The following is a 12699-nucleotide window of genomic DNA, read 5'->3' as shown; positions in this document are numbered from 1 at the left end:
TAAAAGCTTCCTTCTTTCCACGTAAGCTTCTTTTTGTCCCAAATTATGTTGGGAGCCTAGCCTGTCAAGATGGAAGAACTGTTAACCGTCTTGAAAAATCTTTGTGAGATATTAACTTCAAAAGGTCAGTTAGTAAAGAGAATTATATTACATCTGGCTCCATTTAAAGACTCAATACACTATGCATTAGCAGTTGTTATTTTCGAGATGATGAAATCACTAGTGGTTGCTGGCCACGAACTGGCTGTATAGCTGAGGATGACCTTGTGAACTCCTGATCCCCCTGCCTCTACCTCATATTATAGGTATGTACCACCATACTGGCTTTCAACTTTGCATGTTTAAAAACTTCTGGTCTTTGTGTTCTTTACATATTTGTAAGAAGATGAATTACTTTTGTAATTAAAGGAACTTGTTTTTAGCAGAAACAGCTGGGCCTTTGGGAAGATCCTTTGTAGCAGCCATCCAAATATTATGCAAGCATCCTTTAAGCATCAGTTCTATTTCCAAAGGTATTTTCTACAGAAATCCTTGCATGTGAATCTGCTATAAGTCCAGCAACAGTTACTGTAGTGTGAAAATTTATGCAGAGTTCAAACCATTTATAGACGGTAAGGGTACATACAGTAAGGTGACCTTACCATGACAAAGCCTACAGCTACTTCTAACCAAATCCAAACAAGGTAATGAGATCTGAGTAGACATATCCAGGCTCCAACACAGTGAGAGCAAGCACAAAGGCATTGGAAGGAAGTGACACTCATCCCAGGAGGACACCAAGAGCCTCTTGTCATGTGTGGGAGGTGGTGACAAAGTGGCCTCTTATTTGCTCTGGACTTTTGAGATATTTTTAAAGCAAGTCTGCATATGAAGAGATAAATATTATTTTAAATAACCAATTTAAAGTATGCAGTAAAAGTATGATATAGTTTTAGAATAAGAAAGCCACCCTGGGGGTTGGGGTGTAGCTCAGTAAAGAGAGCTCTTGTTCAGCATGTGTAAGATGATTCTCAGGACCCCCAAACCAGACCCAAATTCCAAAATGCCCTCCCATTGGGCTGCAAGTGGGCTTTACTTATCTGGGTCACAGGCTCAGTCCCTCGTGAGAGGACATGTGGTATGTAAACACTGGTGTGACTGTATGGCACGCTGCATTAATGAATCCCAAACAACAGTACCTGTGAGGAGCTTGGGACAGCAAGAACGGCCCTGTGAGGAAAATCAGGTGAGACCTGCCTGTGAGCCTATTCCTCAGGGAAGGCACGGATTTCCAGTCTGCCTAGGCTACAAAATAAGACCCTATCTGTTAGCATTTCTTCTAGGCTCCGCCCCACAGTTACTTGGCAACAGCCAGGTGTACCTGACTCACTAGAAAAGGGGCTGCTTGCCCCCTCCTCACTCTCTCTCTTGCTCTCTTCCCCCTTCCCCCTTCCCCCCTCCCTTCTTTCCCCATTTCCCTCCCCCCCTCTCTCCATGTACTCATGGCCAGCCTCTACTCCTCTTTTCTCCCTCCTCAATCTCTGCCTTTCTTGGTCTCTACTACCCCCTCAACTCCCCTCACTATGCCCTAAATAAACTCTATTCTATACTATACCTCAGAGGGAAAGGATGGCTGTGTACCTTAGGGGGGAGGAATGCCTCAGCATGGGTCCACAGAGGCAACCCCCCCACACACACACACATCCCGCACTGTACTGTGCCTCCACCAAGCATATCCCTGGTCTTCTTTTTATTTTTATTTTATTATTTATTTATTTAATAAAACACTACACTATCAATCAATCATTTGAGAAAAAAAGAAAAGTCAGGTGGGAAACCAATTGCTTCTAGGCTGCCTGCCAGACAATTAAGAGTATGCCCAAGATGCGGAAGCAGGAGGGTGGGGTCGGGAGTAACTTTGCCAGCCAAGTAAGTAGACCAGTTTCTCCCTGGGGCTTTATTGTCCATTCTGAAGTTACAGGTCTCCTCAGAGCACTTTTTAAAATGTGCAGCTATGGTCTCCATTTTATCGGTGTGGTGTGGAAAATGAGGAACAGTGGCTCACCCCCAAATCATGCACCACTAAGATGGCAAATCTGGCATCGGAACCTGGGTGCTCTCAGGCCGGACACTGGTCCCTCCTTGGGAAATGATCCATCTGGGACCATGAAGGAGACTAAAGCTGGCATCGGGTCATCTATTAAAGATTCAAGCTGGCTTGAGGGGCAGCAGAGTCCACACCCGAAGGTGCAGAGAGCACCACCCAGGGGCTTTCACTGTGACGGGGGTGGGGGTGGGGGGCAGCTGGAGGCGTTTCCTGGTGACTCTGTGCCAGGCCTTGCTGCAGTCAGTCACCTCCTGGGTCTTGTTGATGCCCTCAAACACTGACTCTTTATCCACACTCCTGCATATATGGAACTTCCAACCATGCCACTGTGGAAATGAATTTCTAGCCAGTTATCTCTGGCTGCAGAAAAACAGGAGACTTGAAGACTATTTGAGTTCTATTTTTACTAAAATCCCATTAACGGGTTTCTATTAGAACAATTAAAGTGTCAAGGCCTGTTGTTCTGCAGGCTGTGAAGGAGGGCTGCATTGTGAGCTATTGAAGGCACAGAACTGTTTTCAAAGACTCTGCCCCCCACCCCCCACCCCAAGGGTGTAAGTTTAAGCCCCAAGGTAGGTTTTCTTAGCAGCTAATTTGATAACACCCTCTGCAGCTGGTCTGGATATAACTGTGGTTGAAATAACCTTATCTCCCTTCTCCTGCTTTCTCTTCTTCTTCTACCTCCTCCTCTTCTCTTCTTCCTTCTCCTCCTCCTTCTGATTTGCTCAAAACTGGTTGAAAGGCTTCAACCTGCTTCAGAGAAGGAATGTAAATTTCTCTCACACCTTGCCAGGCACGCAGAAGCCAAGTGTGAATTTTTCCAGAGCTTCCGAGATCCAGTCCTGTCTCTACTTTTTACAGCTTAAGATCCGCTCAACCCAGGTGAGCCAGGGACTGTCCTTATTGTGGTGATGCCCCACCACATGAACACATGTATCTTGACTGCAGGCACATTTGTAGTGAGGGCTCTTGCAATTCTGATTTCCTGGAGCAGCTTCTGGTTAACCGGCTGTGTGCTTCAGGCAGCCAGGAGGTCCGGGTCAAAGCACTAGAATGTCTAGGTCCAGAATATTCACGATGACACGGGGTCCTGGCTTTCCTGTCTGTCCCTCAGGGAGCTCTGTGGCTTTCCACTACCTCAGGCGTCACTACCATCCATACCTCTGCTACTTAGGCCCGCTTTTGCCTCTTCTCAAGAACAGGCCATACCACAGACTCCCCCTTTTCTTGTTCCAGAACCAGCCACTGTGCTCTTTCTGTTTGGAATGGCTCCCGTTGGACTTTGCACGCAGCCAGCTCTGTATCTTCCCTTGAGGGTTGCTTCCTTGAATCCGTCGTATGAAAAATGTCTCCAGCTGTTTGCCTTCACACATACTTTAATTCACGTCATATATCTCACTGCAGTCTGGTTTGCCATCTTTCTCATCCCACAGAATGCAAACTGCACAAGGGGCAGGAGGGATGGCCAGCTCCCCATTCCCCACTGTGGACCCCCCACTTACCGCTGGCACAAGGCAGAAGCGCCTTCCTGGGGGGATGGATGAGTGACTGAATAGGACCCACTTCTGTTCCCAGCAGAATCCACACAAGATGCCAGAAACCAGGGAGCCCCATCTGCCTTGCAGGAAGTTAGCTGAGTCTGGGTTGTTCTTTCTCTGCACAATGGGGCCCCCCACAACAGTGAGCCTTTCTCAGTGTGTTGGGACTAGGGAATGAGCATGGAGCAGAGGTAGGCAGGGGAGTAACAGCCAGGACTGCAGATTAGACATATACAATCAGATCCAGAGGTTCCTCAGCGTTCTTCTGCCAATTGAGATATTCAGACTGAATAGGCCATAGACCCCAGAGGCAAAATGCCATACAAAGTAATATTTTAAAAATAGCAATGTGCAATCTCAGGAATAAGCTTGAACTCTCAATGGTATGAGCAGTGTTCTGAAACAGAAAGTGGAGTCCTTTTTAAACTGCAGATAATGGTTACGTGATGGGTGTAGTCTGGGCCTGGATTTCTTAAGAATGACAGAGTGCTTGTTCCCTGTAGAAGGAACCAAGAGGGAAGAACTAAGAGTTCTGCAAGAGATGCTTGGTGGTGTCATGAGAGAGGGTTGCCCTGACCTGGTTCTACTGCTAACTGCCCAGTACAGAGGTCCATGTAGCTGTCAGCTAAGTTTAGCCCTAGCTACTGTTGAGACATCTGACAGTCACTTAACCCTCCTGTTTAAACGGTAATTTACATCTTGGGGTTGTTGTAAAAGAACACATATTTACAGCAGTTGAAGCAATGCCAGACCCAGAATAAGCTCTTAATAAAGTCATTATTAGTCACACCTATAACTTTTTGTCTCTCTCCTTCTCTTCTCCCTCATCCCTAAAGGAGTTTTTAAAAAGATTTGTTTATTTATTTTATGTATACGAGTACACTATAGCTGCACAGATGGTTGTGAGCCTTCATGTGGTTGTTGGGAATTGAGTTTTCAGGACCTCTGCTTGCTCCAGTCAGCCCCGCTCGCTCCGGTTGACTCCGCTCACTCTGGTTGACCTGTTTGCTCAGTCCCTGCTTGCTCCCACCCGAAAATGTACTTATTATTATACATAAGTATAATAATACTTATGTACTTATACAAAATAAGTACTTAATAATAAAATGTACTTATTATTATACATAAGTACACTGTAGCTGTCTTCAGACACACCAGAAGAGGGTGTCAGGTCTCATTACAGTGGTTGTGAGCTACCATGTGGTTGCTGGGATTTGAATTCAGGATCTTTGGAAGAGCAGTCAGTGCTCTTATCCACTGAGCCATCTCATCAGCAACCCCCAAAGTAGTTCTTAGAGAAACTTCTCTATTCATACAAAGATATGACAGAAAGTTAAAAGACAAGCTACAAGCCAGGCCTGCAGGTGCAGGTATGCAATGTAAGCAACTTGGGAGGCTGAGGCAGGAATATTTTCAAGGCCAGCCTGGGTTCCAAGAGTGAGACCCTGCCTCAAAAAGACAAAAAGAAAACAATGTTAATTTTGTGTTAGGTCTTTACTGTGTTTTTTAAATTGCTGTTAATTAATTAACTAGCTAATTAATTAATTAATTTATAAATAGGGTCTCTTGTAGCCTGGGTTGGCCACTAACTTACTATGTAATAGAAGATAATGTTGACTTCCTGGTCTTTCTGCTTCCAAGTTCTGGGATTACAGGTATTTACCACCATGCCTGGTTTTATGCAGTGCTGGGATTCAAACCCAGGACTTTGTGCATGTTAAACAAAAGGTCTCCAAATGGGGTAAGCATCTTTTGATGTATTATGAGCAAAGCTCTCTGGCAGGGCAGAAGTGTCTCGAACTTTACCTTCTCTCTGACAGACCTGACAGACCCTGCTCTTATGTCTGCTGTTCTGAAAGCAGCCCCTTTGACAAAAGGGTCACTCCACTGTCACTCTGAGGAAACACCACTCCTGATGCTAAAGCCCTGACTACTGCTTCAGGAGGCCTTGTGGCAGTCACAACTACTTCAGGCAACCTGCACCAGCATTGGAAGGCTCTGCCCTGATGGGCTTCTGATGTTCCTCTTCACCCTGTAGGGACAGGAAGGGGAACACCTCCCCAATGACTCAAGCCTTTGATTGGTACCATGCAACGGTTGTGATTGGTCCTTGTGGGAGCTGAGTGACCCGGGATATTGGAAAACACACCGGGGCAAGGCGGGAGCTGGCAGCTTCTCCTGAGTATATAAACAAGAGTTGCTGCTTGCTGTGTGTTAGGCAGGAAATGTCCTACACATGCTCCTGTGCTTGAAGCCTTGGTGCCCAGCTGGTGGTGTGGCTTTGGGGAGTTGTGGTCCCTTTGGCATGTAAAGACCAGCAGGTAGGTGAGCCTGAATATTGTACCCCAACTCTACTTGTAGTCTTTCCCTCTGTTTCTTGATCTACCAAGAAGCAAGCAAGCTCTGCTGCACACTCCCACTGCCAAAAATTCCACTCTGCCTTCTTCACCATAATGAAACGGCAAGCCCACGCAAGTCCTTCCTCCAGTAACTTGCTTCTATCAGGTCTGGAGAGATGGCTCTGCTGTTAGAAGTACTAGTTGCCTTCCTTCTTGCTTAGCTTCTTTGGGTCTGTGGAGTGTACATGGTATCTGTATTTTATGGCTAACATCCACTTATAAGTGAGTACATACCATGCATGTCCTTTTGGGTGTCGGTTACCTCACTCAGGATGATATTCTCAAAGATTAATCTGTTTGCCTGCAAAATTCATGCTGTCTCTGTTTTTCAAAGCTGAATAGTATTCCAGTGTGCAGATGTACCACGTGTTCTTTATCCATTCTTCAGCTGAGGGACATCTAGGTTGTTACCAGTTTCTGCCTTAGAAGAGGGAATAAAACAGTCATAAGAGGCAGACGGAGTGAGGGAACTGGGTGGGAGAGGGGATGGGGAGAGGGATGGGGGATTCAGGATCAGGTGTGGAAAGGGGCAGGAGGGATGGCCAGATGGTCATAAGAATGAATAGAAATCTGCAACTGATGGGGCTGGGGAGCCAAGGGACATCTCCAGGAAGAGACAGAGACCAGGAATAAGAGAGGTGCCAAAGAATCAATGGGAGAATCCTTAGCTGTGACACACAGCATTGGGGATATGGAACCTGAAGAGGCCACCTCCTGTATCCAGGCAGGAATCCCTGTGGAACTATAGAGACACCAATCTGCCCACAATACTTTTGACCTGAAATTTATCCTGTCTACAAGAAATGCAGGTGTAGGGGAAGGAGCAGAGACTGATAAAACAGCCAACCAATAACTGGCCCAACTTGAGACCCATCCATGGGCAAGCACCAATCCCTGACACAATTAATTATGCTTGCAGACAGGAGTCTGGCATAGCTGTCCTCTGAGAGGGTCCACCCAGCAGCTGACTTAGACAGATACAGACAGCCACAGCCAAACAATGGATGGAGCATGGGGACTCTTATGGAAGAATAGGAGGAAGGATTGCAGACCCCTAAGGGGATAGGGACTTCACAGGAAGACCAACAGAGTCAACTAATCTGGACCCTTGGGGTTCTCAGAGACTGAACCACCAACCAAAGTACATACACGGGCTGGACCTAGGCCTCCCTGTTCATATGTAGCAGATGTGCAGTTTGGTCTTCATGTGGGTCCCAAACAACTGGAGGAGGGGCTACTCCAAAAGCAGTTGCCTGTACATAGGGTATGTTCTTCTAGCTGGACTGCCTTGTCTGGTCTCAGTGGGAGAGGATGCGCCTAGCCTCACAGAGACCTAATGTGCCAGTGTCCGGGGAATACCCATGGGAGCCCCCACCTGCTCAGAGAGGAATGGGGGGAAAGATTGTAGGAGGGGGTGACCAGGAATTGGGCAGTGAGTGGGATGTAAAATGAAAAAGTAAAATAATAATAATAATAATAATAATAATAATAAAATTTTACAAAAGTACTTGTTGCTCTTGCAGAATACCTGGGTTAGTTTCTAAGCACCCAAACCAGTGATTCACAACCATCTGTAACTCCAGTCCCAGGGGATCCGATGCTATCTTCTGACCTCCAGACATATGTAGTGCACATGCACACACAGGCAAAGCACTCATACACATAAAATTTTAAAAATTCTTTAAAATGTAAAAACTAAATTGCTTCTGTTGGGTAGTGTCACGACAGTGAGGAAGTCTTTTTGTTAATCAGAGGCTTCTCTCTTGTGCTCTGTCCCCACTGTGTCATCCCTAGGCTCCAATGAAAAGCTTCTAAGTGGTCTTCTTACTAATGGTCTTGCTTATGCATAGAAGAGGCAAAGCAGGTTGCATGAAGATCAGACAAAACCCTGGAGTTGCCAGCCCTGGTAGTCAGCAGCAGATAGGAGATAGCTGAGGCGTTCTGAAGGATCGGCAGCAACTGGGGGCCCCCCACACCTAGAGCTTAGAACTGTTACCAGCAAGAGGCAACTAGAAGACGGAAGTGCGTGGAGAGCTAAGAGACCCAGTACCCCAGCCGGACTTCACACTGACACTGAACTAGTCCAATAGTTGAACTGTAACACTAGGGAGGCAGCTCCGGCGTTCCAGAGAGTGAACAAGGAGAGTCTACAAGAAGCAGAGTCTGTGGAAAAGAGGCTAGAAAGAGCCACAGGTCTGGGGTGGAGACAGGACAGCAGGAGATTAGGCCCTTTATTTACTGAACTGAGAGCTGCCAAGGTTTAAAGGGCTGTAGTTCCCAGCACACAAAAGTTTGGGAGTGGGAACTCCAGTCTCAGGATGTTGACACTCTTAAGTGCGAAGCAACAAGCTTCAGCCTTGAGCTCTAAGAGCAAGACACCTCCAACTTCCAAAGTCTGACAATGTAAGCCATAAGCCTATGGCTGTCAAAACCCAGCCCCGAGCCTCTGGAACTTGGCTAGTAAAGCAGGGGGAGCTGTCCCTTAGGTAGCCTTCATTCCTATCTAGGCAGAACAAAAGAGCCCCAGCCCACCATCTGGGCCACATCTGGGAGTATGTTATCTTCATAGCCTTTAACACCAAACTAAACAATACATCAGCTATAAAAATCAAGGAGGAACATAAACTCTAGAAGAGTGCTTCCTCTGGAGGTGGGGGTAACAGGCAATTGCAGGAGAAACGTGATTGTCTTAGAAAGGAGTAGAAGTTCATGGGGATCTACTGTATTATGTCATAGCATAGAAATGAACTATATATATATTCCTTTTTTAAAATCAGATTTTTATTTTTTTTATTTATATGAGTACATTACAGCTGTCTTCAGACACACACTAGAAGAGTGCATCGGATCCCATTACAGATGGTTGTGAGCAACCATGTGGTTGCTGGGAATTGAACTCATGACCTCTGGAAGAGCAGTCAGTGCTCTTAACTGCTGGGCCATCTCTCCAGCCCAATATATATATATATATATATATATATATATATATATATATATATATATATATATTCTTTTGTATGTATCAAACACAAACAAAATCCTACTATTTTCTTCCTTGATACAGGATCGCCCAAGTTGGCCTTGAACTTAGAGACCTCCAGCTTCAGCTTCCTGAATGCTGGGATTAGAGACAGGCATCATCCCACCTAGCTAACAAGAAGTATGTTCACCAGTTTGGACTCATTCTTCCCTGGGACCATTAAGCTCTCAGTTTGGGAAGGGTTAAACCCTCCCCAGCTTCTGTCATCTTGTCCCCCCACCCCCAACATTAGTCCTTTTTGAGTTCTCAGTGTTAAGACCCTCTTGATGGCCTGAAGACAGAACCTTCTCTCAGGATACGGACAGGGCAGTGTGGGACCTGGAGGGTCCTTGCCATACCATTTAGATGCCAGGGAGGAGGTTGGTATGTCTGAGCTGTAATTACACAGTGATATTCTTCCCCATTTAGCTCAGCAGAACGCTTTGTTTTCTCCAAAGACACACACATAATATAACCCAAGGCAAATGATTTTTATATGGTTTGTTTTATTTGAAGTTAGCAGAAAACCCTTTGAAAATCACAATGGTCTATGGAAATCATGGCATCTCAATGAAATAAGGTCTTAAATTTTTATTAGCTTTTTAAAAAGTCTTAAAAAAATCAGAGGACTTTTCATGGCAGGTCATACACCAATATAGTTTGTCATTGGCATGTGGCTCTTTTCCTCACTAAAAACCTTTGGAATGATTTGAGGAATTTAGTGGGTGAAACCCACCAAAAAAAAAAAAAAAAAAAAACAAAAAGAACACATAGAACAAAAAAAAAAAAAAAAAAAAAAAAAAAATCGATCAAGGCCCATGTTAGCTTCAAACCTGAGAAAATATCTCCTGGACTGGTCCATGACTTGAAAAGAAGCATACTATTTAAATACTTCTGGACTCAGAAAGAACTAATGTATGGAGGACATAATGGGAGTCATGGAGGGTTTAACTCTTCCCAAACTGAGAGTTGTATCTTGGATTGAAAAATATGAATGGAGGATGTGGGGTCATGGCTTAGGAGTGAACACTTGCTTAGCGTTTATGAGGCTCTGGCTGCAGTCCTCAGCAAGAGTCTTGGCACAGGAAGTCCTGAGAAGATGACAGTGTTCTTTGAACATTTAAAAACTATTCTGCTCTTGAACAGAGAGATCAGTCTCCAACCTTCAAAACAATTCCCCACATTTTTCCTTCACACCTTTGTTACCCTTGGACCTGTTTCTTAGCTACTCATTCATTCTTTTGTATCCAAAGAAAACGTTCCCAGGCTAGTTTTAGTTCTTCATGCAAATCCTGTGACAATGAAGCCAGCTTTTTTTTTTTTCTCAAGGATTAAACTAGGGCTGAAGTTGTCATTTGGGTTTGGATCTCTCTCTCTCTCTCTCTCTCTCTCTCTCTCTCTCTCTCTCTCTCTCTCTCCCTCCCTCCCTCCCTCCCTCTCTCTTGGTAATTAGCCATGGGTGGGAGTTAGCAGGAGCTGGATGTCTGTTCTGAGTTCTGAAACAAGTGACTCCCAGGCACTATTTTCAGAGCTGTGCTGACACTTGTTAATAATGTTGGTACATACAATTGTGCTCATTCTAAACCCATTTAGACATAGGACAATAATTGAGAAGCCAGGAAAAGGGAGAGGCAATTAAGTTAAGTTGTTGGAGAGAGAATGCTAGAAATTTTAAATACAGTCTGAGATATCTTTTTCTGCCAGATGTATGCACTAGGGGATAAAATAAAAAGTATTTTTCACCTTCACAATGAATTCACTAGCTAGTTCTATAAGCTAATAGGGTTAGCTGGCCTGGATACCCTCCCCTTGCCCATTTCATGCAATGAAACTAGATACAATGTTGATGCTATTTTACCTAGTGTAACAGGATTTCTAGATTAGATTCTGGAAAGGATATTAGTGGAATATTTGGTGAAGTGTGCATAAAGCCTGTGGCTTAACATGTTGTATCAATGTTAACATCTTTGTTTGAAAATGTACCATGATTAAAGATGTTAGGGAAAGAATACAGGAATACATCCTGTCCTATGTTTATGATTGTTCTATAAATCCGAAATAATTTCCAAATACTGAAATGATGACCTTTAGCTGTTCTGACTCTGACTTTGGAAAAGCAGGCAGGAGACTTTCTGGGGCCAGAAAGGACCTTGTACCTTTCTTCAGATGAGAAGGCAAGCAAAGGGACAGCGGAGCTAGCAGCAGCAGCAGGGAGACCAGCCCAGTGCTGCTGCCAGACTATATGGAGTTTCTTCCTGAGGCCCTCACCCAAATGAAGCTGGGTCCTTGACCAGGCACATGAAAGAATTTCAGGATGAGTCAGAGTGAAGCAAAGTCAGTGAGTTTAGACAGACAGACAGACAGATAGATAGAAGTGGAGATAAGCAACAGTGCATGCTTAGAAAGTGTGGACATTTTGGAGAGCACTGCTTAAGAAAATGACATTAGTATGTATCCTAGACACAGAGCAGACTCCTGAGACAGAAAAGGGCAGTGCACACCTAATACATGGGTAAGCTTTCAAGAAAGTCACATTTATAATTCTGTGGCTTTTTATAGTGTGTGTCTATAATTCTGTGGCTTTTAAAGTTACATTGCTCAAAGGACATAGGATAATTTAACACAAGATTTGAAGATTAAGCAGTATTCTAAAATCAAATACAAGCTGCTGGTTTATTTACTTTTTCTTCAAGCATTTTCTTTTTGTATAAGAAATTGTAAAGTAGTTTTGAGGTGGGTTTTTTGTTGTTGTTGTTGTTGCTATTCTTTTTAAATACCCTTGTCTGAGTTTTTTAGAAAAGGGAATATTATCTCTTTGGACAATCTTCAAAGCAAATTTGCTGGTTGAACCTTAGTTCTTAAATCTCAGTGGACAAAGTACTTCAGCCAAACTCCAAGATTAGAAGCTCCTTTCTCTTGGATCCCCTTACATTTCCTGATCCTGCCTCCTGGGCTGGCAGAGGCTGCTGCTATTTGCCAAGCAAACTGTTTTGGTTTTGCAGTCTGCTTGATTAGCTCTGCAGACAAGCAGGAAGCTAGAAAAAATCCATGAAATGCTCAAACCAAAGAAGGCCTGGCCCACAGCTCCATTGTCATTTGCTCTCTCAGTAAGATGGTGTTGCTTCGGCGTGACATGCCCCATGTCTTTGCATTCTTGGTCCCCATCTGATGGCACTGTTTTGAGACATTATGAAATCTTCAGGCCATAGAGACTCACTAGAGAAAGCAGGTCAATGAGGGCTGGTCTTGAGCTTTAATTCCTGTCCTGAGCTCTACTTCCTTCCTTGCTGCTATGAAGAGATAAGTTCCATCTGCATGTCCCCATGACCACAGAGCAGCCTGCTGCCTTGTCTGCACCCACTCCCCTCAAAGTGTGAGTAAAATTAAACCCTTCATAGCAATGAGAAATCAGTACAGCGGCTCTGCTGAGGCGTCCTTGCTTCGCAGTACATTTTATCCACTACTAAGGGAAGACCACTCAAGAGGACAGTATCAACAATTAGCAATGGAATTCGAACTTTTAGAGACTGTAGTGGTTTGTATGAAAATCATCCCCACAAGTTCATAGAAATGGTACTCTACTCTTAGGACATGTGGCCTTGTTGGAAAAAGTGTATCACTGGGGGAAGGGAAGCAGGATTTGAGGTTTCAAAAGCT

This window comes from Mus pahari, chromosome 20 (genome assembly GCF_900095145.1).
Source record: "Mus pahari chromosome 20, PAHARI_EIJ_v1.1, whole genome shotgun sequence".
Lineage (NCBI taxonomy): Eukaryota > Metazoa > Chordata > Mammalia > Rodentia > Muridae > Mus > Mus pahari.
The sequence above is the reverse complement of the archived record's forward strand: the minus strand, read 5'-3'. Positions refer to the sequence as shown.